The 2,730-nt window shown below is 42.1% G+C and overlaps 1 non-coding gene across 1 annotated transcript; it reads left to right on the forward strand.

Moving 5' to 3' along the window:
• The first annotated feature begins 683 nt into the window (after positions 1-683).
• trnas-gcu (transfer RNA serine (anticodon GCU)) lies at positions 684-765 on the forward strand. The gene has a single exon. It is a non-coding gene; the product is annotated as a tRNA-Ser (tRNA).
• Positions 766-2,730: the final 1,965 nt, after the last annotated feature.

Here is a 2,730-nt window from a genome sequence, read left to right on the forward strand (position 1 = left end):
TGAACATCACCCAGAGCAGCTCTTATTAGCATAGACCAATGGCGCTTGAAGGGTCCGACGCAGGAAAATAACAAGACAGCGATGTTCAGTGCAACAGGTGTCATTTCCAAAGACCAGTTTCTGCATTGTCCAGCTCATTTGTTAGGTTTGCCTCATTTAGCAATTTGAAATTGTCCGCTCCATGAACAATTACGAGCCATTAATATCTGTTGAGTAGAGAGCTGGTCCCAGTACTGACTTCTGGGAACAGCAGAATGTACTCTCCTCAAGTGTGAAAAACAATTCCTCACAGACAATGTCACATCCCAGCTGTCACCAGGCTTTTCATTTCATCGGCTCCTATTCTTCGTTGAATTCAATTCAATAGATCATAGAATCCCTACAGTGTGAAAACAGGCCCTTGGGCACATCCAGTCCTCACTGACCCTCACAGCATGTCACCCAGACCCATTCTCCAGAACCCACTTAATCTTGTCATTGACTAATTTCTTCATTTGTGTTCAGCTCATGAGAGCAATGTGTCACAATAGGAGTGACCCACAGGTCATACCATGCTCTGGAAATCATACCCCGCTGCATATCATTTCAAAAACACGAGGGAGAAATACTTGCTGCTCTGCACAGTTTAAGTGAGAGAAACATGAGGTTTTGTTGAGATGACATGTCACACTCTTTAAGTAGGTGACGAGATGGCCGAGAGGTTAAGGCGATGGACTGCTAATCCATTGTGCTCTGCACGCGTGGGTTCGAATCCCACTCTCGTCGCTTTTCCCACTTATTTCACTGCTGCTGATTTTCGTTCTGTATCATGAGTTTCAAATGAAGTGAAGTTTGAATCCAATTGTGTCCGTTTATCTGGCTGGAGATTCTTGATCAGTCGATTTTATTGTAAAGGTGAAATAAAGAGTTGGAACTTGTTGTCTAACATCTAATCAAATGCAGGTTGAATTCCAACAATTATAAGGAACATGATTTTCCCTCCCATTATTCCTCCCAAGTTGTGCTCCAATGAATTTCCATCGAATGAAAGGGAAACTGGTAAAAAAAAGTGACAAAATAGCGGAAGCACAGGTTTATACAGTGGGATTGTTGATGTGTATTTTAAACTAACACAAAGTTCTGACTGATATTTCAAACAGTCCTTCCTAAACCGACCGTGAGACAGATGCTTGATGAAAGACGCAAACACAACAAGCCAAGGGCAACATAACGGTGGCTCTTGTCACAATGGGCAGGGCGCTAAACATTTGCGATTTGCAGGTCGTGTGGGTTCAAAAACCTTCCAGAGACGACTTTCATTTCAGGTTCCAAATTAATCAATGGTTTTCTGTGGAAACTGCTTCATCAGCACTTCCCATCATCCGGAATTCCAGTCCCTGCTGCTGACCAGCAGACGGTCGTCACCAGCACACACAAGTTTTGAGAGAATCGTTCGACCAGAGATGAATGCTCGTCCACAAACCTGCATAGTTGACAGGGAAATCCAACATAACATTCCAGTTATAAATTTGATTTGTCACTTTGAATATATTTAGAGATCTATAAATCCAGATTCTCAAAGTGGGTTGTGAGGATGGGATAGGAAAAACCATTGAAGTTTCATATCAGCTTTGATTTTAAAGAATGGCAAGACAGTGGAGATGGGTTGAATGGCATTTTCCTGTTCCTATGTTTCCATCTTTCGGTGTTGTTTCAGGCAGAGAATTGTCAACAATAGTGTGGAACAAAAGAAAAAGTGCAACATAGGTCTATGCTGAACGCTATTCTGAACTAAACTGATCCCACCTGCCTGCCCATGGTTGTGTATTTCTCTATTACCTTCCTGTTCACGTGTCTGTTTAAATATCTCTTAAACCTTGCTGTCATGATGATGAGAATGGTGAAACAACAACACTGAATATCAAGCCTCTCACATGTACCCCGTTGCTCTCACACCTGGAATGGACAGCTCCTGTTGCAGTTTTCGTCCACACAATGGAGGATGCTCACAGGGGCTCTGTCCGAGGGAAGCAAGCCATGTATTACCTGCTTGCTCATAGAACGTACAATAATATTTTGATCTGCGGCAGCCTGATCAACCCCAGTGTTACCCTAAATAACTACAGAATCATCGGAAACATGGGCAGTGCATTTGATATTAGCCAATTGTTTCGGGAGGATTGCCTGGAGAAGGGTTTTAACATACAGGGAATTCTGGATGGGTGTACCTGAGGAGTTTTTTTTTTCAGGCCTCCCCTGTGAGTTTTAAAAGAATCTTGACCTGCCTGCTTTGGTCCACTAGCAGCCTGCTCCGTATTCTGTTTCCTGTTTCTCTGTTTAGTTTTAGAACTAGTCCGACACGAGATAGGGTCTGTATAAGCCGTGGGTTTGTATTCTTTATCTTGTGGCTTGTACCTAAAATGTGGTGTGCTAGGCAACAGCACAAGTGCATTACTGATGTTTAATCTGAAAATGACTACAAGAAGGAATTATATTCCTCTAGTATCCCAATGTGGGTAACGAAAGGCAGGTTACTGCATTCTTTTACTATAACTTCTGCTAGGAAGTAGCCCCTTGATGCTGTATTATAAGGCACATCTAACCCAGCTAAATCTTTGCATTGTTAACAGGGAGTTTGAACCAATTCATCAGATCTGCAACTCAGTATTGGTAGAATCTCTGAAAGATTTGATAATTTGTAAATGTTTTTCGAGTAAGGTTTGCCAGAAGATTTAAAATCACATCCTTATT

The sequence above is a fragment of the Stegostoma tigrinum genome, unplaced genomic scaffold (assembly GCF_030684315.1).
Source record: "Stegostoma tigrinum isolate sSteTig4 unplaced genomic scaffold, sSteTig4.hap1 scaffold_252, whole genome shotgun sequence".
In the NCBI taxonomy this organism is placed as follows: Eukaryota; Metazoa; Chordata; class Chondrichthyes; order Orectolobiformes; family Stegostomatidae; genus Stegostoma; species Stegostoma tigrinum.